Source organism: Mesoplodon densirostris, chromosome 19 (genome assembly GCF_025265405.1).
Source record: "Mesoplodon densirostris isolate mMesDen1 chromosome 19, mMesDen1 primary haplotype, whole genome shotgun sequence".
NCBI lineage: Eukaryota > Metazoa > Chordata > Mammalia > Artiodactyla > Ziphiidae > Mesoplodon > Mesoplodon densirostris.
In genome coordinates, this window is record NC_082679.1 from 385,090 (window position 1) to 408,481 (window position 23,392).

At 40.7% G+C, this 23,392-nt stretch overlaps 1 long non-coding RNA gene across 7 annotated transcripts in view; it reads left to right on the forward strand.

Annotated features, from left to right (window-relative positions):
- The window catches only part of LOC132480645 (uncharacterized), a 90,506-nt gene that overhangs the window by 61,484 nt on the left and 5,630 nt on the right, over nucleotides 1–23,392 (forward strand). For 5 of the 7 annotated variants that reach the window (XR_009530664.1, XR_009530668.1, XR_009530665.1 and 2 more), the window contains one exon: nucleotides 1,575–1,651. This is a non-coding gene — a long non-coding RNA (uncharacterized LOC132480645). Of the gene's footprint in view, nucleotides 1–1,574; nucleotides 1,652–15,070; nucleotides 15,145–23,392 lie in introns of all 7 variants that reach the window. The other 2 variants (XR_009530666.1, XR_009530669.1) reach the window with 1 other exon arrangement.

Here is a 23,392-nt window from a genome sequence, read left to right on the forward strand (position 1 = left end):
TCTGAATTGACTGCTCTTTCCATTCTTGAAAGGCTGCTTCTGGGTTCTATTCAAAAGGATCATCATCTTTTCCTGTCAGTGTTTCATATAGAGGCCCAGCTATTAGACTGTAGTTAGGGATCCAGATGCAGCAAACCCCGGCCTCCCCAGGAACCCCTAAGCCGTCTTCTAGTTTTAGAAGGGGTAAGGCTGCAAATGGCTTCTTCCCTTTCCTGGGATGGGCTTCTCCGACCTTCTGTGAGAATGAAGCCCAGGCAGGTCACCTTAGCCTGTGATATTTGAGCCTTTTTCTTGGACACCTTCTATCCTTTATTGGCTAGGTAGTTCAGAGGCCTCCTTAGTAGGGCTGGCGATCAGAATGTCGTCTGCATATTGAAGGAGGGTTCCCTTCTCCAGAGGTAGAACTTTTAGGTCTTTAGCTAACGTTTCCCCAAAGATGGTGTGGGAATTTTTGAACCCTTGGGGCAGGATGGCCCAGCAGTATTGATCTTGTTGTATGTTGTGTCCTGCCACTCACAAGCCAAAATTTCTTGTGACTCTGGGAGTAATGGAATACAGAAGAAGGCATCATTGAAGTCTAATACAGAATACCATGTCCTGGTGGATGGGATGGTAGAATGACCAGCAGGGTGTAGGAATTAGGAACTACTGGATGTATATCCTCGGTGGATTCATTGACTGTCCTGAAGTCCTTTACCAGGTCACCAGCAGCCCACGGGGCTCTCGTGGTCAGGCCCCTCCCAGAACACGGAGCTCCCCTGGGCAGGTACCCAGCAGCCCACGGGGCCCTCGTGGTCAAGCCACTCCCAGGATATGGAGCTCACCTGGGCAGGTACCCAGCAGCCCACGGGGCTCTCATGGTCAGGCCCCTCCCTTGATACGGAGCCCCCCTGGGCAGTTACCCCGGCAGGGCTGGGCACACAGGAACCATTCACATAGACGTCACTGCAGAGCACCCCCAGCTCACCTGTTGGTCAGAGCTGACCCAGAGCACCTCAGAGCAGGACTTTACCTAACAAGCAGTACCTCCTACAGGTCTGTGACCCTGGGCTTCACTCTGTGCGGCCTCCCTCCGCCTGGTCTTCCAGAGGCTTCCACTGCAGCCGGGGCACCAGGCCTCTGTCTCCACCCACCACCCCTCCTCTCCCTGACTCCTGGGTTCTTCTCATTAGGAGAGGGTCTTTTCGAAGTTGTCTCCCACTCATGGGCCAGATAAAATGATTAGAAAACAAGCTAGGGCTGCAGCCCCTTGTCTATCCTGACTCTCAGGAGCCCACACCTGTTCTTTGGACCTGGCCGGTGCAGCAAGGCCCATTTCCTGCAACCGTGAGCCCCTGAGGGGCGAGGATTGGCTGACCTGGGCAGGCTGACCCTGCCGGCTAGCCCTCCCCAGGTGTGCCTGGGTTGAGGTCAATATAAACATCCCTCCAGGCAGCAAGAGCCCCTGCAGCTGTGCCTGACGCCATATTCTCTGCCCCGTCAGCAGTGTCGGGGCTGGGCTGGTGGGAGGGAGTGAGGGCCCACGGCTTTGTGGGTAGCCCAGTGTGAGTGGGGTTCTTCTGGACTTTCCGCAGGAGTTTCCAGGCTGCCACCTGCTAAAGAAGAGGATGTGTCACCCGTACCTGTCGCTGGAATTTCTCCCCGGGCAGAGGTAGGAAGGGAAAAAAGCAGTGGGGGCCGGGACAGGAGGGGTACCTCAGGCAGGGAAGTGGAAAGCTTCCAGAAGAGCGCCTGGGGCCAGGACCGTCCTGGCTGGCCTGCAGGCACCAAGTCGGCCTGCGTGCTGTCGCTGGTGTGGCTCCACGGCCCTTCCTCTAGGCTTTCAAGTCCTTGCCCACATTCAGGTGTTTTACCTGGGAAGGGTGGGAACAGTTCAGCAGCAGCTGGCCTGGGGCTCAGCTCACGTTTACTCAGAGACGCCTCGGAGCGGTCCCCCAGCTTTGCAATGAGGACGCTCCTTGCGGGGGTGCTGCTGGCTGCATGGGAGACGATTCTCCACCTGTGACCAACTTCAGAATTGTTTACCACTGGAGCAAGTGCCCTGATAGGGTTATCCTCTGTATGACTGGTGGGTTCTGTTTGTTTTTTTTTTTCCTTTTTTGGTTCAAGGTAGGTTTTATTCCTCTTTTTATATTTATAGATACAAGCATGGAAATAATCCATTCATATAAATACGTCTATGTGAACGAAAGAACATTTTTTCTGTTTTATTTTTTTAATATTATTTATTTTTTTAACTTTGAATTTTATTTTATTTTTTATACAGCAGGTTCTTATTGGTTATCTGTTTTATACATATAAGTGTGTATATGTCAATCCCAGTCTCCCAATTCATCCCACCACCACCACCCTGCCAGTTTCCCCCGTTGGTGTCCATACATTTGTTCTCTACATTTGTGTCTCTATTTCTGCCTTGCAAACCAGTTCATCTGTACCACTTTTCTAGGTTACAGATGTATGCATTAATATACGATATTTGTTTTTCTCCTTCTGACTTACTTCACTCTGTATGACAGTCTCTAGATCTATCCACGTCTCTACAAATGACCCAATTTCATTCCTTTTTATGGCTGAGTAATATTCCATTTTATATATGTACCACATCTTTATCCATTCGTCTTTCTGTGGGCATTTTGGTTGCTTTCATGACCTGGCTATTGTAAATCGTGCTGCAATGAACATTGTGGTGAATGTGTCTTTTTGAATTATGGTTTTCTCTGGGTATATGCCCATTAGTGGGATCGCTGGATCATATGGTAATTCTATTTTTAGTTTTCTAAGGAACCTCCATACTGTTCTCCAAGGTGACTGTATCAATTTACATTCTCACAAATAGTGCAAGAGGGTTCCCTTTTCTCCACACTGTCTCCAGCATTTGTTGTTTGTAGATTTTCTGATGATGCCCATTCTAACTGGTGTGAGGTGATACCTCACTGTAGTTTTGGTTTATATTTCTCTAATAATTAGTGATGTGGATGGAGCAGCTTTTCATGTGCTTCTTGGCTATCTGTATGTCTTCTTGGGACAAATGTCTATTTAGGTCATCTGCCCATTTTTGGACTGGGTTGTTTGTTTTTTTACTGTTGAGCTGCATGAACTGTTTATATATATTGGAGATTAATCCTTTGTTGATTCGTTTGCAAATATTTTCTCCCATTCTGAGGGTTGTCTTCTCGTCTTGTTTGTAGCTTCTTTTGCTTTGCAAAAGCTTTCCGGTTTCATCTGGTCCCATTTGTTTATTTTTGTTTTTTATTCCATTACTCTAGTAGGTGGATCAAAAAAGATCTTGCTGTGGTTTATGTCAAAGAGTATTCTTCCTATGTTTTCCTCTAAGAGTTTTATAGTGTCTGGTCTTACATTTCGGTCTCTAATGCATTTTCAGTTTATTTTTGTGTATGGTGTTAGGGAGTGTTCTAATTTCATTCTTTTACATGTAGCTGTCTATTTTTCCCAGCACCCCTTATTGAAGAGACTGTCTTTTCTCCATTGTATATCCTTGCCTCCTTTGTCATAGATTAGTGGACCATAGGTGTGTAGGTTTATTTCTGGGCTTTCTTTATTTTTTTTCTTTTACACTTTTATTGGAGTATAATTGCTTTACAATTGTGTGTTAGTTTCTGCTGTATAAAAAAGTGAATCAGCTATATGTATACATATAACACCATATCTCCTCCTTCTTGCATCTCCCTCTCATCCCCTTATCCCACCCCTCTAGGTGGTCACAAAGCACCGAGCTGATCTCCCTGTGCTATGTGGCTGCTTCCCAGTAGCTATCAATTTTACATTTGGTAGTGTATATATATTCATGCCACTCTTTCACTTTGTCCCAGCTTTCCCTTCCCCCTCCCTGTGTCATCAAGTGCTTTCTCTACGTCTGTGTCCTTCATCCTTTCCTGCCCCTAGTTTCTTCATAAAGTTTTTTTTTTTAGATTGCATATATGTGTGTTAGCATACGGTATTTGCTTTTCTCTTTCTGACTTACTTCACTCTGTAGGACAGACTCTAGATCCATCCACCTCACTACAAATAACTCAATTTCCTTTCTTTTTATGGCTGAGTAATATTCCATTGTATATGTGTGCCACATCTTCTTTATCCATTCATCTGTCGATGGACACTTAGGTTGCTTCCATGTCCTGGGTATTGTAAATAGAGCTACAATGCACATTGTGGTACATGACTCTTTTTGAATTATGGTTTTCTCAGGATAAATGCCCAGTAGTGGGGTTGCTGGGTCCTATGGTAGTTCTACTTTTAGTTTCTAAGGAACCTCCATACCATTCTCCCTAGTGGCTATATCAATTTACATTCCCACCAGCAGTGCAAGAGGGTTCCCTTTTCTCCAATAAATGCCTCTCCAGCATTTATAGTTTGTAGATTTTTTGATGATGGCCATTCTGACTGGTGTGAGGTGATACCTCACTGTAGTTTTTATTTGCATTTCTCTAATGATTAGTGATGTTCAGCATCCTTTCATGTGTTTGTTGGCAACCTGTATATCTTCTTTGGAGAAATGTCTATATAGGTCTCTTGCCCATTTTTTGATTGGGTTTTTTGTTTTTGTGCTATTGAGCTACAGGAGTTGCTTGTAAATTTTGGACATTAATACTTAGTCATTTGCTTCATTTGAAAAAATTTTCTACCATTCTGAGGGTTGCCTTTTCGTCTTTTTTATGCTTTCCCTTGCTGTGCAAAAGATTTTAAGTTTCATTAGGTCCCATTTTTTAATTTTTTTTTTTTCTTTTTGCGGTATGTGGGCCTCTCACTGTTGTGGCCTCTCCCGTTGCGGAGCACAGGCTCCGGATGCGCAGGCCCAGCGGCCATGGCTCACGGGCCCAGCCGCTCCGCGGCATATGGGATCCTCCCAGACCGGGGCACGAACCCGTATCCCCTGCATCGGCAGGCGGACTCTTAACCACTGCGCCACCAGGGAGGCCCCCATTTTTTAATTTTTGTTTTTATTTCCATTTCTCTAGGAGGTGGGTCTAAAAGGATCTTGCTGTGATTGATGTCATAGATTGTTCTGCTTATGTTTTCCTATAAGATTTTACAGTGTCTGGTCTTACATTTAGGTCTCTAATCCATTTGGAGTTTATTTTTGTGTATGGTGTTAAGGAGTGTTCTAATTTCATTCTTTTACATGTAGCTGTCCAGTTTTCCCAGCATCACTTATTGAAGACAGTCTTTTCTCCATTGTATATCCTTGCCTCCTTTGTCATAGATTAGTTAACCATAGGTACATGGGTTTATCTCTGGGCTTTCTGTCCTGTTCTATTGATCTGTATTTCTGTTTTTGTGCCAGTACCATATTTTCTTGATTATTTTAGCTTTGTAGTATAGTCTGAAGTCAGGAAGTCTGATTCCTCCAGCTCTTTTTTTTCCCCTCAAGACTGCTTTGGCTATCCGGGGTCTTTTGTGTCTCCCTACAAATTTTAAGATTTTTTGTTATAGTTCTGTAGAAAATGCCACCGGTAATTTGATAGGGATTGCATTGAATCTGTAATTTGCTTTGGGTAGTGTAGTCATTTTCACAATATTGATTCTTCTAATCCAGGAACATTGTATATGTCTCCATCTGTTTATATCATATTTGATTTCTTTCACCAGTGTCTTATAGTTTTCTGAGTACAGGTCTTTTACTTCCTTAGATAGGTTTATTCCTATGTATTTTTTTGTTGTTGTTGCAATGGTAATGGGATTTTTTCCTTAATTTCTCTTTCTGATCTTTCATTGTTAGTGTAAAGGAATGAAAGAGATTTCTGTGCATTAATTGTGTATCCTGCAACTTTACCAAATTCATTGATTAGCTCTAGTAGTTTTCTGGTGGCATCTTTAGGCTTCTCTATCTATGGTATCATGTCATCTGCAAACAGTGACAATTTTACTACTTCTTTTCCAATTTGTATTCCTTTTATTTCTTTTTCTTCTCTGATTGCTGCAGCTAGGACTTCCAAAACTATGTTGAATAATAGTGGCGAGAGTGGACATCCTCATCTTGCTCCTGATCTTAGAGGAAATGCTTTCAGTTTTTCACCATTGAGAATGATGTTTGCTGTCAGTTTGCCATATATGGGCTTTATTATGTTGAGGTAGGTTCCCTCTATGCCCACTTTCTGGAGAGTTTTTATATAAATGGGTGTTGAATTTTCTCAAAAGCTTTTCCTGCATCTATTGAATGATTATATGGTTTTTATTCTACAATTTGTTAATATGGTGTATCACATTGATTGATTTGTGTATATTGAAGAATCCTTGCATCCCTGGGATAAACCCCACTTAATCATGGTGTATGATCCTTTTAATGTGTTGTTCGATTCTGTTTGCTAGTATTTTGTTGAGGATTTTTACATTTATATTCATCAGTGATATTCGTCTATAATTTTCTTTTCTTGTAGTATCTTTGTCTGGTTTTCGTATTAGGGTGATGGTGGCATTATAGAATGAGTTTTGGAGTGTTCCTTGCCCTGAAATTTTTTTGAAGAGTTTGAGAAGGTTGGGTGTTAGCTCTTCCCTAAATGTTTGATAGAATTCACCTGTGATGCCATCTGGTTCTGGGCTTTCGTTGGAAGATTTTTAATCACAGTTTCAATGTCATTACTTGTGATTGGTCTGTTCATATTTTATATTTCTTCCTGGTTCAGTCTTGGAACTGACTAAGAATTCTTAGAATTTGTCCATTTCTTCCAGGTTGTCCATTTTATTGGCATAGAGTTGCTTGTAATAGTCTCTTATGATGGTTTGTATTTCTGCAGTGTCTGTTGTAACTTCTCCTTTTTCATTTCTAATTTTAATGATTTGAGTCCTCTCCCTGTTTTTCTTGAGTCTGGCTAAAGCTTTATCATTTTTGTATATCTTCTCAAAGAACCAGCTTTTAGCTTTATTGATCTTTGCTCTTGTATTCTTTGTTTCTATTTCATTTATTTCTGCTCTGATCTTTATGATTTCTTTCCTTCTACTAACTTTGGGTTTTGTTCTTCTTTAGTTTCTCTAGGTGTAAGGTTAGATTGTTTATTTGAGATTTTTCTTGTTTTTTGATGTAGGCTTGTATTGCTATAAACTTCCCTCTTAGAATTGCTTTTGCTGCATCGCATAGGTTTTGGATCATCGTGTTTTTGTTGTCATTTGTCTCTAAGTAGTTTTTGATTTCCTCTTTTATTTTTTCAGTGATCTCTTGTATTTAGTAACGTATTGTTCAGCCTCCATGTGTTTGTGTTTTTTACGTTTTTTTCCCTGTAACTGATTTCTAATCTCATAGCATTGTGGTCGGCACAGCTGCTTGATGTGATTTCAGTTTTCTTAAATTTACGGAGGCTTTATTTGTGACCCAAGATGTGATCTATCCTGGAGAATGTTCTGTGTGCAGTTGAGAAGAACGTGTAATCTGCTGTTTGGGGATGGAATGTCCTATAAATATCAATTAAATTTATCTGGTCTCTTCTGTCATTTAAAGCTTATGTTTCCTTATTAATTTTCTGTCTGGATGATCACCATTGGTGTAAGTGAGGTGTTAAAGTCCCCCGCTATTATTTTGTTACTGTCGATTTCCTCTTTTATAGCTGTTAGCAGTTGCCTTATGTATTGAGGTGCTCCTATGTTGGGAATATATATATATTCCAGAGGTCTCTTAAGGTGTCTTCATTTATTTACATTCTTTTTCTTTATTCTGTTCCATGGCAGTGATTTCCACCTTTCTGTCTTCCAGGTCACTGATCCGTTCTTCTGCCACAGTTATTCTGCCACTGATTCCTTCTAGTGTATTTTTCATTTGAGTTATTGTGTTGTTCATCTCTGTTTGTTCTTTAATTCTTCTAGGTGTTTGTTCGTTAATTCTTCTAGGTCTTTGTTAAGCATTTCTTGCATCTTCTTGATCTTTGCCTCCATTCTTTTTCTGAAAGGTTGACTATCTCCACCGCATTTCGTCTTTTGTCTGGGGTTTTATCTTGTTCCTTGATCTGGTGTAAAGTCCTCTGCCTTTTCATTTTGTCTGTCTTTCTGTGAATGTGGTTTGCCTTCCACAGGCTGCAGAATTGTAGTCCTTCTTGCTTCTGCTGTCTGCCCTCCAGTGGATGAGTCTATCTTAGAGGCTTGTGCAAGCTTCCTGATGGGAGGGACTGGTGGTGGGTAGAGCTGGGTGTTGCTCTGGTGGGCAGAGCTCAATAAAACTTTAATCCACTTGTCTGCTGATGAATGGGACTGGGTTCCCTCCCTGTTGGTTGTTTGGCCTGAGGCAACCTAGCACTGGAGCCTACCTTGCTCTGGGTGGGGCTAAAGGCTACACTGGGAGGGCTTGTGCCAAGGAGTATTTCCCAGAACTTCTACTGCCAGTGTTGTTGTCCCCACGATGAGCCACAGCCACACCCCGCCTCTGCAGGAGACCCTCTAAAACTAGCAGGTAGGTCTGGTCAGTCTCCTATGGGGTCACTGCTCCTTCCCCTGGGTCTTGATATGCACGCTACTTTGTGTGTGCCCTCCAAGAGTGAAGTCTCTGTTGAGAATCTGAGTCTCTGAGTGGAGTTGAGACTCTGAGACTCTGAGTGGAGTCACACAGACTCTGGGTCCTGTGACGCTTCGATGCTTTGTGGTTCTAGAAATCCTATAGGAGATGGTCCAAAGCAGGTGAAGCTAATGCTGTCAGTAGCGATGGTGAAGCCAAAGATCCGCAGTTCTGACTAGAGGTGCCGATGTACATACAGAACAAAATCATCTCGTGTTAATGTAGTTCAGGCACGTTTAAGATGAATGCAGTCATGTTAATACCTAACATATTCTATCCCGTGCCTCCCCTCAGGGACCCCCTCCTCAGTTCCTGAGGCTCCTGTAAGTCATGTACAGGGGAATGGAGAGTGGGATCTGTCCAGTCTGAGCTCTGAGTTTCCCTGTGTGTATCTTAGGATACTTTGTATTTCTGTGGTGTCTGTTGTAACATCATCTCTTTCATTTCTGATTTATTTTGGCCCTCCATTTTTAAAAAAACATACTACTGTTGTCTTTTATTCTTTACAGAAGCTTAATAAGTGTTAGATCTACTACCCTTACTCTATGTGTACTTTTTGCAGTGAGATTTTTACTTTTGTTTGTTTTCTTGTTACTATCAATAGTTAGTCAGACTTCTTTTAAGCTACCTTCAACATTGCTTATAAAGCTGCTTTATTAGTGATGACAGAGCCTTAATGGAAGTCGTGTTCTGGTTGTAAATTAGAATGCACTGTGCCAGCAAAAAGCCCCTTAAGTTTAGGTCTCATTACTTCTTGTTCGGTTTTTTTTTTTAATTATTTATTTATTTTTGGCTGTGTTGAGTCTTTGTTTCCGTGCGAGGGCTTTCTCCAGTTGCGGCAAGCGGGGGCCACTCTTCATCGTGGTGCGGTGGCCTCTCACTGTCGCGGCCTCTCCCGTTGCGGAGCACAGGCTCCAGACGCACAGGCTCAGTAGTTGTGGCACACAGGCTTAGTTGCTCTGCGGCATGTGGGATCTTCCCAGACCAGGGTACGAACCCGTGTCCCCTGCATTCGCAGGCAGACTCCCAACCACTGCACCACCAGGGAAGCCCCTCTTGTTCTTTTTTTAATTTAATTTTTATTTTTTATCAAAGCAAATTTGATTAAAATGTTTTGTTTGTTCTAGGTGTGCAACATGTGGTTCTTTTACAAATATACATATATCTATACTTCTTCGGATCATTTTCCCATGTAGGTTATGACACAATGTTGAGTAGTCTTCTCTCGGTTTTCCGTGGGTCTTTGGTGATGATATATTTCACATGTGTTTCTATATCTGTGTTAACCCCAATATCCTAATGTATCCAATCCTCACACGTTTCCATTTGGTGAACCATAAGTTTGTTTAATGAATCTGTGATTGCCTTTCTTTGTGGAAATACCTTCATTGGTATCAATTTTTAGCTAACACCTGTAAGTGATATTATAGAATATGTGTCTTTTGCTTTCTGACTTAGTACACTTTGCCAGATTACCTCTAGAATCATCTATGGTGCTCCAAATGGCATTGTGTCATTTTTTTCCTTGTCTAATATTCCATCTGTACATGTACCAGTTCTTCTTTGTCCACTCACCTCTTGATGGACTTTTTGGTTGCCTCCATGTCTTGGCTATTGTAATACTACTGCAATGCAGATTTGCCTGCCTGTGTCTTTCCAATTCTGTCTTCTTATGTTATAGGCCCAGGATCGGGCCTCCTGTATCATATGGTAGCTCAGTGTTTACCTTTTAAAGGCACCTCCATTCTGTTCTCATTAGTGGCTCTTTCCAGGTTACGTCCCACTTAAAGTGGAGGGTATGCATTTGTCCACAACACCTTCAGCATTTATTGTTTGTAGTTTCCTTGCTGATGGTTATTCTGACTGGTGTGAGCTAATATCTCTTTGTGGTTGGATTTGCATGTGCCTAATAATCCATTGAAATTTAGCTTTAAGGCATGTCCTTTCTTTTTCAAACTGTGAATAGAGCTTACCTCTTCAAATTCTTTTCTTGAGTATGTGCCACATTTTGAAATTTCTTGGCCATTACTTCCCTCAAGACATTTTGAGGGCAGGTTTCATATTCAGCCCTGCAGTACTTGTGCACATGAAGCGATCCTTAGCACAGGTTTTAAAGCTTCTGTTGCAGGTAACGGCAAGAGGGCAGAAGCATTTCTGTGTTCCCCACCCTGGTAACTAGGGAAACAGACCTTCCTGCCAGCGGTGTTCATCAGTTATAAATTAGAGTAGAATGTGCCCGGATAAACCCCCAAATGGTTATGTCTCCATACTTATGTTGTGTTTTAAATTTAATTTATATTTTTCATTGTAGTAATACTCCATCGTGTACATGGACCACTTCTTCGTTGTGCATTCCTCTGTTGATGGACATTTTCATTGCTTCCAAGTGTTGGCTATGGTAAATATTGCTGGAGGACAGGATTGCCAGCCTGTGTCTTTTTGATTCTCATCTTCTCAGGTGATAAGCCCAGCAGTGTGTATGCTAGATGGAATGGTAGCTCAATGTTTACCTTTTCAAGGCACCCGAATTGTTTTCATTAGTGGCTCTTACCACGTCCAACATACAACCGAATGTACGCCTTTCTCCACAACCCCTTCAGCATTCATTGTTTCCAGAAATTTTGCTGATAGCCATTCTGACTGGTGTGAGATGATAAATTTTTGTAATTTGCATTTGCTGGTCTTTAATAATTACTAATGTTCAGCATTTTTCCAGGACTTTTCCTTTTCTTTAAAAAAAAGAGAAGAAAAAATGTGTGAGTCCAGTCAATATACCTCTTGAAATTGTCTTCTTGGAATGTTGCCTTCTTTTGAATTTTTTGGTCGATTTTTGACCCCAGGACTTTTTTGAGAGCAGGTGTCATTTACAGGCCTGCAATGATTGTGAATATTTGGTGACCATTAGCACTGCGTTTAAAGCTGCTGTTGAGGGAAACGGCCACAAGGCGGCAGCATTTCTCCATTCCCAAATCTGGTTATTAGGATAGCAGAGCCTTTCTGGAAGTCGTGTTCCTAGTTTGTAAATTAGAATGGAATGTGCCAGGAAAATCCCCCATAAGTTTATGTCTGATTACTTCTTGTTCGTTATTTTAATTTTTTTTATCGGGGTAATGATTAGAATATTGTTTGCCCTAGGTGTACACAATCTGGTTTATTTAGACATTATATATGTCTAGTCGTGTACAGAACCTCTTCCCATGTAAATTATTAGAGTGTTCCATACACCTCCCTTGCTATATGGTCGGTCGTTTTGTTATATGTATTTAATAGGTATTTGTATACGTATGGTAAAATTAATCTTAATTTATCCATTCCCCCACCTTTCCTTTTAGATGAGCACAGTTTGTTTTCTAAGTCTATGAGTGTCTTTCTCTGTGGAAATATGTTCATTTGTGTCAGTTGTTAGATAACACCTATAAATGATATCATAGGATATATGCCGTTAGCTTTCTAACATACCTCATGTTCTGTGATTATCTCTAGGCTCATCTGTGGTGCCTCAAAGAGCAGTGTTTCATTGTTTTCCATGGCTAATATTCCACTGTGTACATGGACCACTTCCTCTTTATCCATTCATCTGTTGGTGGACATTTTGGTTGTTTTCATGCCTTGGCTATTGTAAATATGGCTGCAGTGCAGCTGCTGCAGCCTGTGTCTTCTCGATTCTGGTCTTCTCAGGTGAGAGGCCCAGTGGTGGGCCTGCTGCATCGAATGGTGGCTCAATTTTCACTTTTAAACGCAACTCCTTTCTGTTCTCATTATTGGATGTTACCACTTTACATCTCACCAGCAGCTAGAGGATACACAGTTCTCTAAAACCCCTTTAGCATTTATTGTTCATAGACTTTTTGCTGAAGGTCAGTCGACTAGTGTGAGTTGAATCCATTTTGTAGAAAAGATTTGCATGAGTCTAATAATTCCTGATGTTGAGCTTTTGTTGATTTTCCTGTTTTTTAAAAAAGAGTAAAACTTACCTCTTCATACTATCTCCTTGAAAAATTTGCCTGTTTTGAATTTTTCTGGCCATTCCCTAGCTCAGGATACTTTTTGAGGGCAGGTGTCCTTTACAACCCTGAGACCTTATGAATGTTAAGTGACCATTAGCTGTGGACTTAAACCCCTCTTGCGGGAAATGGCCACAAGTCAACAGCATTTCTACATTTCGAACTCTGGGTTTTTGGGCAACAGAGCCTTCTTGGAAATCGTGTTAGGAGGCTGAAAATTAGAGTAGAATGTGCCAGGGCAAATCCCCAAGAGCTTATATCTCCTTATTTCTTGTTTGTTATTTAAATTTAATTTTTATTTATTATTAAAGCAAATTAGATAAAAATGTGTTTTTCTAGGTGTACAGAGTTTAGTTTATTATGTCTATGTATCTGTCTATTCATCTTTGGGTCCTTTCCCATGTAGGTTATTACAGAGTGTTGAGTAGACCTCTCGGTATTCCATAGGTATTTTGTGATTATATATTTCATATGTATTAGTACATGTCTGTTAACCCCCATATCCTAATTCATCCATTTCTTACACCTTTCCATTTGCTTAAACATAATTTTCTTTTGTTAATCCATGCGTGTCCTTCTCTTGGAAATAAGTTCTTGGGTATCAGTTTTTAGGTAATACCTAGAAGTGATGTCATAGGATATTTGTCTTTTGGTTTCTTTCTTTCTTCAAGTTGAGTGATAATGTTAAGGTCCTTCTATGGTGGTGCAAACGGCACTGTTTCATTCTTTTCCATGGCTAATATTCCATTGTATACGTGGGCCTCTTCTTCTTTGTATGTTGTTCTGTTGATGGACATTTCGGTGTCTTCCAAGTCTTGGCTATGGTAAATGTTCCTGCAGTGCATGATTGCCAGCCTGTGTCTTTTTGATTCTGCTCTGGTCAGGTGATAGGCCCATCAAAGGGCCTATAAGATCACATAGTACCTCAAGTTTTTCGTTTAAGCACACATCCATTCTGTTCTTGCTACTGGCTGTTACCAGTTTACATCCCCCCAACAACTAGAGGGTATACAGTTCTCTGAAAGCTCTTCAGCATTTATTCTTTGTAAACTTTTTGCTGATGATCATTCTGACGGCTGTGAAGTGAACGTTTCTGTAGATTGGATTTGAATGGCTTTATTAATTCCTGATGTTGAGCATTTTACCATGCCTCTTTTTCTTTCAACAAACAAAAAGAAAGAAAGACAAAGTTTGTGTAACATAAGCCTGTTGAAATTGTCTTCTTGAAATGTTGATGTCTTTTGAATTTTCTGGTCGATTTAGGAAACAACTATATGTGATATCATAGGATAGGTGTCCTCCGCTTTCTCACTTACTATCAGTTGCGTGATTACCTCTAGACTCATCTACCGTGCTGCAAATGGTATTGTTTCATTTTCTTTCTTGGGTAATATTCCATCTGTACATGTACCAGTTTTCTTTGTCCACTCATCTGTTGATGGACTTTTTGGTTGCTTCCATGTCTTGGCTATTGTAATACTGCTGCAGTACAGATTTGCCTGCCTGTGTCTTTCCAATTCTGTCTTTTTACGTTATAGGCCCAGGAGTGGGCCTGCTGCATCCTATAGTAGCTCAATGTTTACCTTTTCAAAGCACCTCCATTCTGTTCCCATTAGTGGCTCTTACCAGGTTACGTCCCACTTCAAATTGAGGTTATGCATTTCTCCACAACGCCTTCAGCATTGACTGTTTGTAGTTTTTTGGCTGATGGTTATTCTGAGGGGTGCGAGCTGTTACCTCTTTGTGGTTGGATTTGCATGTGTCTTGTAATCCCTTGAAAGTGAGCTTTCAGGCATGTCCTTTTATTTTTCAAACTCTGAGTATAGCTTACTTCTTCAAATGGTTTTCTTGAAGTTATGTGCCACATTATGACATTTTTTGTCCTTTACCTGTGTAAAGACATTTTCAGGGCAGGTTTCATTTACAGCCCTGCAGTAGTTTTGCATATGAACTCACCATTAGCACAGATTTTAAAGCTGCTGTTGCAAGTAAGGGCCAGAGAGCAGCAGCATTTCTACGTTCCCTACTTTGGTACCTAGGGAAACAGCCCTCCTACCAGTGGTGTTCCTCAGTTATAAATTAGAGTGGAATGTGCCCTGATAAACCCACAAAAGCTTATGTCTCCTTACTTGTGTTTGTTTTTTTAATTTAATTTATATTTTTTAGTGGAGTAATATTCTATTGTGTACATGGACCACTTCTTCGTTGTGCATTCCTCTGTTGATGGACATTTTCGTTGCATCCAAGTGTTGGCAATGGGAAATATTGCTGGAGTGAAGGATTGCCAGCCTGTGACTTTTTGATTCTCATTTTCTCACGTGATAGGCCCAGCAGTGGGTATGCTTAATTGACTGGTAGCTCAATGTTTACATTGCAAAACACCTCCATTGTGTTTTCATTAGTGGCTCTTACCATGTCCCACTTAGTACCAAGGGTAAGCATTTCTTTTTTATTTTTTATTTTTTGTTTCTGCTTTATAACAAAGTGAATCAGTTTTACATATACATCTGTTCCCACATCCCTTCCCTCTTGCGTCTCCCTCCCTCCCACCCTCCCTATCCCACCCCTCCAGGTGGTCACAAAGCACCGAGCTGATCTCCCTGTGCTAGAGCTGATCTCCCTGTGCTATGCGGCTGCTTCCCAAGGGTAAGCATTTCTCGAAAACCCCTTCAGCATTCATTGTTTGCACAATTTTTGCCTATGGCTATTCTGACTGGTGTTAGCTGACAGGTTTTTGTAAATTGGATTTGCATATCTTTAATAATTCCTCGTGTTCACCATTTTTCCAGGCCTTTTTTTTTGTATTAAAAAAAAAAAAAGTGTGTTGGGCTTCCCTGGTGGAGCAGTGGTTGAGAGTCCACCTGCCGATGCAGGGGACACGGGTTCATGCCCCGGTCCGGGAAGATCCCCCATGCCGCGGAGCGGCTGGGCCCGTGAGCCATGGCCGCTGAGCCTGCACGTCCGGAACCTGTGCTCCGCAACGGGAGAGGCCACAACAGTGAGAGGCGCGTACTGCTAAAAAAAAAAAAAAAAAGTGTGAGTACGATATACCTCTCGAAATTTTCTTCTTGGACGGTTGCCCTCTTATGAATTTTTTGGTCGATTTTAGATCCCAGGATTTTTTTTGAGGTTAGGTGTCATTTACAGGTCTGCAATGATTGTGAATATTTAGTGACCATTAGCACTGGGTGTAAAGGTGCGGTTTGGGGAAACGGCCACAAGGCGGCAGCATTTCTCCATTACCAAATCTGGTTACTAGGGTAGCAGAGCCTTTCTGGAAGTCGTGTTCCTAGTTTGTAAATTAGATTGGAATGTGCCAGGAAAAACCCCTATGAGTTTATGTCTTATTACTTCTTGTTCGTTTGTTTTAGTTTTTTAAATCGGGGTAATGATTATTCTTTGTCCTAGGCGTACACAATCTGGTTAATTTGGACACTATCTATGTCTATTCATGTACAGAACCTCTTCCCATGTAAATTATTACAGTGTTCCATAGACCTTCCTTGCTATATGGTCAGCCTTTTTGTTATATGTATTTAATTCGTATTTGTATACGTATGATAACCCTAATCTTAATTTATCCATTCCCACCACCTTTCCTTTTAGATAAGCATAGTCTGTTTTCTAAGTCTGTAATTGTCTTTCTCTGTGGAAATATGTACATTTGTGTCAGTTGTTAGATAACACCTATAAGTGATATCATAGGATATATGGCTTTTGCCTTCCGAGTTACCTCATGTTCCGTGATTATCTCTAGGCTCATCTATGGTGCCTGAAAGAGCAGTGTTTCATTGTTTTCCATGGCTAATATTCCATTGTGTACATGGACCACTTCTTCTTTATCCATTCATCTGTTGGTGGACATTTTGGTTGCTTCCATGTCTTCTCTATTGTGAATATGGCTGCAGTGCAGCTGTTTCAGCCTGTCTTCTCGATTCTGGTCTTCTCAGGTGAGAGGCCCAGCGGTGGGCCTAATGCATCGAATGGTAGCTCAATTTTTACTTTTAAACGCAGCTCCTTTCTGTTCTTATTACTAGCTGTTACCACTTTACATCTCACCAGCAGCTAAAGGGTACACAGTTCTCTAAAACCCCTTCATCATTTATTGTTTGTAGACTTTTTGCTCGAGGTCAGTTGACTGGTGCGAGCTGAATCCATTTTGTAGATTAAATTTGCATGAGTCTAATAATTCCTGATGTTGAACTCTTATCGATTTTCCTGTTTTTAAAAAAAGAGTGAGTAAAACTTACCTCGTCATACTATCTTCTTGAAAAATTTGCCTGTTCTGAATTTTTTTTTAATGTTGAGCCTTCTTTTAATTAATTAATTATTTATTTTATTTTTGGCTGTGTTGGGTCTTCGTTTCTGTGCAAGGTCTTTCTCTAGTTGTGGCAAGCAGGGGCCACTCTTCATCGCGGTGCACAGGCCTCTCACTGTCGTGGCCTCTCTTGTTGCGGAGCACAGGCTCCAGACGCACAGGCTCAGTAGTTGTGGCTCACGGGCCCAGCTGCTCCACAGCACGTGGGATCTTCCCAGACCAGGGCTCGAACCCGTGTCCCCTGCATTAGCAGGCAGATTCTCAACCACTGCGCCACCAGGGAAGCCTGCCTGTTTTGAACTTTTTTGGCCATTCCCTAGCTCAGGATATTTTTTTAGGGCAAGTGCCTTTACAGCCCTGAGTCCTTATGAATGTTAAGTGACCATTAGCTGTGGGGTTAAAGCTCGTCTTGCTGGTAACGGCCACAAGTTGGCAGCATTTCTACATTTCGAACCCTGGGTTTTTGGGCAACAGAGTCTTCCTGGAAATCATGTTAGGAGGCTGAAAATTAGAGTAGAATGTGCCAGGGCAAATCCCCAAGAGCTTATATCTCCTTACTTCTTGTTTGTTTTTTAAATTTAATTTTTTTATTTATTATCAGAGCAAATTAGATAAAAATGTTGTGCTTGTTCGATGTGTACAGTATCCAGTTTTTTATGTCTATGTATCTATCTATTCATCTTTGGTGCTTTCCCATGTAGGTTATTACAGAATGTTGAGTAGACCTCTCTTGGTATTCCATAGGTATTTTGTGATTATATATTTCATATGTATTAGTACATGTCTGTTAACTCCCACATCCTAATTCATCCATTCCGTACACCTTTCCATTTGGTTAAACATAATTTTGTTTCCTGAATCCATGCCTGTCCTTCTCTTGGAAATAAGTTCTTGGGTATCAATTTTTAGGTAACACCTAGAAGTGATGTCATAGGATTATCAGTCTTTTGGTTTCTTTCTTACTTCAAGTTGGGTGATGATCTTAATTTCTCTCTATGGTGGTGCAAACGCACTGTTTCATTCGTTTCCTTTCTTTTTTTTTTAAAGAAGATGTTGAGGGTAGGAGTTTATTAATTTATTTTTGCTGTGTTGGGTCTTCGTTTCTGTGTGAGGACTTTCTCTAGTTGTGGCAAGCGGGGGCCACTCTTCATTGCAGTGTGTGGGCCTCTCACTATTGCGGCCTCTTGTTGCGGAGCACAGGCTCCAGACGTGCAGGCTCAGTAGTTGTGGCTCACGGGCCTAGTTGCTCCATGGCATATGGGATCCTCCAAGACCAGGGCTCGAACCCATGTGCCCTGCATTAGCAGGCAGATTCTCAACCACTGCGCCACCAGGTAAGCCCTGTTTCATTCTTTTCCATGGCTAATACTCCATTATGTACATGGACCTCTTCTTCTTTGTGCGTTGTTCTGTTGATGGACATTTTGTTTTTGGCCAATTCCTGGCTACTGGAAATGTTCGTGCAGTGCAGTACTGCCACCCTGTGTCTTTTTGTTTCTGCTCTCTCGGGTGTTAGGCCCATCAAAGGGCCTACCAGATCACATTCTATGTCAATTTTTACGTTTAAACGGACATCCATTTTCTTCTCACTACTGGCTATTACCAGTTCACATCCCCCAGCAGCCAGAGGGTACACAGTTCTCTGAAACCCCTTCAGCATTTATTCTTTGTAAACTTTTTGCTGATGATCATTCTGATGGCTGTGAGGTGAACCGTTCTGTAGATTCGATTTGCATGGCTTTATTAATTCCTGATGTTGAGCATTTTTCCATGCCTCTCTTTTATTTTATACAAACAGAAAAATGAAAAGAGACAAAGTGTGCGTAAAATATGCCTTCTTGAAATGTTGACGTCTTTTGAATTTTCTGATTGATTTATGACGCCAGGATTTTTTTTTTGATGGCAGGTGTCATTTACAGGCCTGCAATTATTTTGAATATTACGTGACCATTAGCGCTGGCTTTAAAGCTGCTGCTGTGGGAAACGGCCAAAAGGCGGCAGCATTTCTCCATTCCCAAATCTGGTTGCTAGGGCAGCAGAGCGTTTATGGAAGTCGTTTTCCTAGGCTGTAGATTAGAATGGAATGTGTCACGAAAAAGCCCCTTAAGTTTATGTCTCTTTACTTCTTGTTCGTTTTTTTAATTCAATTTTTATTTTTTATCACAACGAATTTGATTACAATGTTTTATTTGTTCTAGCTATGCGTGATGTGGTTCTTTTACACATATACATATATCTATTCTTCTTCGGATCCTTTTTCCATGTAGGTTATGACACAATATTGAGTAGTCTTCTCCTGGTATTCCGTAAGTCTTTGGTGATTATATATTCCACATGTGTTTGTATATCTCTGTTAACTCCAATATCCTAATGTATCCAATCCTCACACCTCTCCATTTGTTGAACCATAAGTTTGTTTAATGAATCTGTGATTGCCTTTTGCTGTGGAAATATCTTCATTGGTATCAGTTTTTAGCTAACACCTATAGGTGATATCATATGATATGTGTCTTTCATTTTCTGTCTTACCACAAGTTGCGTGATTACCTCTAGACTCACCTTGGGTGCTGCAAATGGCATTGTTTCATTTTTTTTCCTTGGCTAATATTCCATTTGAACAGGTACCAGTTCTTCTTTGTCCACTCAATTGTTGATGGACTTTTTGGTTGCTTCTATGTCTTGGCTATTGTAATACTGTGCAACACAGATTTGCCTGCCGGTGTTTTCCCAATTCTGTCTTCTTAGGTTATAGGCCCAGGAGTTGGCCTACTGAATCTTATGGTAGCTCAATGTTAACCTTTTAAAGGCACCTCCATTCTGTTCCCATTAGTGGCTCTTACCAGGTTACGTCCCACTTCAAATTGAGGGTATGCATTTCTCCACAACCCCTTCAGCATTTATTGTTTGTAGGTTTTTTTGCTGTTGGTTATTCTGAGGGGTGCGAGCTGATACCTCTTTGTGGTTGGATTTGAATGTGTCTCATAATACTTTGAAATGAGCTTTCAGGAATGTCTTTTTATTTTTCAAACTCTGAGTACAGCTTATCTGTTCAACTTCTTTTCTTAAAGTATGTGCCACATTTTGAAATTTTTGCCCTTTACGTGCGTCAAGACATTTTGAGGGCAGGTTTCATTTACAGCCCTGAAATACGTGTGCATATGAAGTGACCATTAGCACAGGTTTTAAAGCTGCTGTGGCAGTTCACGGCCAGAGGGCGGCAGCATTTCTACGTTCCCCACTCTGGTAACTAGGGAAACAGACCTTCCTGCCAGTGGTGTTCTGGGTTATACATTAGAGTGGAATGTCTCCGGATAAACACTCAAAATCTTATGTATCCTTACTTATGTTTGTTTTTGAAATTTAATTTTTATGTTTTATTGGAGTAATATTCCATTGTGTGCATGACCACATCTTCTTTGTGCATTCCTATGTTAATGCACATTTTCGTTGCTTGCAAGTGTTGGCTATGGTAAATATTGCTGGAGTACAGGATTGCCAACCTGTGTCTTTTTGAGTCTCATCTTCTCAGGTGATAGCCCCAGCACTGGGTATGCTTGATTGAATGGTAGCTCAGTGTTTACCTTTTCAAGGCACCTCCATTGTGTTTCCATTAGTGGCTCTTACCATGTCCCACTTAGCAACAAGAGTACGCATTTCTCGAAAACCCCTTCAGCATGCATTGTTTGAACAATTTTGGCCAATGGCCGTTCTGACTGGTGTAAGCTGATAGATTTTTGTAATTTGGATTTGCATGTCTTTAATAATTCCTAATGTTCAACATTTTTCCACACCCTTTTCTTTTCTATAAAAAAAAAGAAAAAAGTTTGAGTACAATATACCTCTTGAAATTTTCTTCTTGGTAGATGGCCCTCTTTTGAATTTTTTGGTCGATTTTCGACCCCAGGATTTTTTTTTTTTGATGCCAGGTGTCATTTACAGGCCTGCAATGATTGTGAATATTTAGGTTGTAAATTAGAATGGAATGTGCCAGGAAAAAGCCCCTTAAGTTTATGTCTCAATACTTCTTATTAGTTTTTTTGATTTAATTTTTATTTTTTACCACAACAAATTTGATTACAATGTTTTGTTTTTTCTAGGTGTGCATGATGTGGTTCTTTTACACATATACATACATGTATTCTTCTTTGGATCCTTTCCCCATGTAGGTTATGACACAATCTTGAGTAGTCTTCTCTTGGTATTCCATGGATCTTTGGTGATTACGTATTTCACATGTGTCTGTATACCTCTATAAACCCCAATATCATAATGTATCCAATCCTCACACCTTTCCATTTGGTGAACCATAAGTTTGTTTAATGAATCTGTGGTTGCCTTCCTCTATGGAAATATCTTCACTGGTATCATTTTTAGAAAACAACTATATGTGATATCATAGGATATGTGTCTCTTTCTGACTTACTACAAGTAATGTGATTACTTCTACACTCATCTACGGTGCTGCAAATTGCATTGTTTCATATTTTTCCTTGGCTAATATTCCGTCTGTACATGTACCAGTTCTTCTTTGTCCACCCATCTGTTGATGCACTTTTTGGTTGCTTCCATATATTGGCTATTGTAATACTGCTGCAATGCCGATATGCCAGCCTGTGTCTTTCCGATTCTGTCTTCTTAGGTTATAGTTCCAGGAATGGGCCTGCTGGATCATATTGTAGCTCAATATTTACCTTTTAAAGGCACCTCCATTCTGTTCTCATTAGTGGCTCTTTCCAGGTTACGGCCCACTTAAAGTTGAGTGTATACATTTCTCCCCAACACCTTCAGCATTCCGTGTTTGTAGTTTTCATGCTGATGGTTATTCTGACTGGTGTGAGCTGATACCTCTTTGTGGTTGGATTTACATGCGTCTAATAATCCGTTGAAATTGAGCGTTAAGGCATATCCTTTTTTTTCAAACTGTGATTACAACTTACTTCTTCAAATTTTTTCTTAAAGTATGTGCTACTTTTTGAAGTTTTTTGGCCATTACCTCCCACAAGACATTTTGAGGGCTGGTTTCACTTATAGCCCTGCAGTACTTTTTCATATGAAGTGACGATTAGCACAGGTTTTAACGCTGCTGTTTCGGGTAACGGCCAGAGGGTGGCAGCATTTCTACATTCCACATGCTGGTACTAGGGAAACAGACCTTCCTGACAGTGGTGTTGCTCTGTTATAAATTAGAGCGGAATGTGCCCGGATAAACCCACAAAAGCTGATGTCGCCTTACTTATGCTTGTTTTTTTTTTTAATTTAATTTATACTTTTTAGTGGAGTAATATTCCATTGTGTACATGGGCCACTTCTTCTTTGTGCATTCCTCTGTAGATGGACATTTTTGTTGCTTCCAAGTGTTGGCTATGGTAAATATTGCTGGAGTACAGGTTTGCCAGCCTGTGACTTTTTCATTCTCATTTTCTCAGGTGATAGGCAAAGCAGTGGGTATGCTTGATTGACTGGAAGCTCAATGTTTACCTTTTCAAAGCACCTCCATTGTGTTTTCATTAGTGGCTCTTACCACGTCCCACTTAGCACCGAGGGTACGCATTTCTCCACAACCCCTTCAGCATTCATTGCACAATTTTTGCCGATGGCCATTCTGACTTGTGTTAGCTGATAGGTTTTTGTAATTTGGATTTGCATGTCCTTAGTAATTCCTAATGTTTAGCATTTTCCCACACCTTTTTATTTTCTATTTTTTTTAAAAAAAATAGTGTGAGTAATATATATCTCTTGAAATTTTCTTCTTGGAAGGTTGCCGTTTTTAAATTTTTTAGTCGATTTTCGACCCCAGGATCTTTTTTGAGGGCACGTGTTATTTACAGGCCTGCCTGCAATTATTGAGAATATTTAGTGACCTTTAGCACTGGGTTTAAAGCTGCTCTTGTGGGAAACGGCCACAAGGAGGCAGCGTTTCTCCATTACGAAATCTGGTTACTAGGGCAGCAGAGCTTTTCTGGAAGTCGTGTTCCTAGCTTGTAAATTAGAACGGAATGTGTCAGAAAAAAGCCCCTTAAGTTTATGTCTCATTACTTATTCTTCGTGTTTTTACTTTAATTTTCATTTGTTATCAGAGCACGTTTGATTACACTGTTCTGTTTGTTCTAGGTGTGCAAGATGAGGTTCTTTTACACACACACACACACACATATATATATATATATATATATATATATATATATATATGTATTCTTCTTCAGATCCTTTTCCCATGTAGGTTATGACACAATGTTGAGAGTCTCTTGGTATGCCGTAGTTCTTTGGTGATTACGTATTTCACATGTTTTTGTATATCACTGTTTACCCCAATATCATAATGTATCCAATCCTCACACCTTCCATTTGGTGTACCATAAGTTTGTTTAATGAATCTGTGATAGCCTTTCTCTGTGGAAGTATCTTCATTGGTATCAATTTTTAGGTAACACCTATAAGTGATATCATAGGAAAGGTGTCTTTCACTTTCTGACTAACTACAAGTAGCGTGATTACTTCGAGACTCATCTATGGGCTGCAAATGACATTGTTTCATTTTTTCCCCAGGTAATATGCCATCTCTACATGTAGCAGTTC